The sequence below is a fragment of the Physeter macrocephalus genome, chromosome 8 (assembly GCF_002837175.3).
Source record: "Physeter macrocephalus isolate SW-GA chromosome 8, ASM283717v5, whole genome shotgun sequence".
NCBI classification, from domain to species: Eukaryota; Metazoa; Chordata; class Mammalia; order Artiodactyla; family Physeteridae; genus Physeter; species Physeter macrocephalus.
In genome coordinates, this window is record NC_041221.1 from 113,095,878 (window position 1) to 113,096,488 (window position 611).

The window sequence follows — 611 nt, forward strand, 5'->3', positions numbered from 1 at the left end:
CAGCCAAAGAGGTTGAAGTGGTTCTAGAAACTTTGGTGGTGGTCGTGGAGGGGGTTTTGGTGGGAATGACAGCTGTGGTCGTGGAGGAAACTTCAGTGGTCGAAGTGGCTTTGGTGGCAGCCGCGGTGGTAGTGGATATGGTGGCAGTGGGGATGGCTATAATGGATTCAGTAATGATGGAAACAATTTTGGAGGTGGTGGAAGCTACAATGATTTTGGCAGTTACAACAATCAATCTTCAAATTGTGGACCCATGAAAGGAGGAAACTTTGGAGGCAGAAGTTCTGGCCCCTATGGTGGTGGAGGCCAATATTTTGCCAAACCCTGAAACCACGGTGGCTATGGTGGTTCCAGCAGCAGCAGTAGCTATGGCAGTGGCAGAAGGTTTTGATTACTGCCAGGAAACAAAGCTTAGCAGGAGAGGAGAGCCAGAGAAGTGACAGGGAAGCCACAGGTTACAACAGATTTGTGAACTCAGCCAAGCACAGTGGTGGCAGGGCCTAGCTGCTACAAAGAAGACATGTTTTAGACAATACTCATGTGTATGGGCAAAAAAACTCGAGGACTGTATTTGTGACTAATTGTATAACAGGTTATTTTAGTTTCTGTTC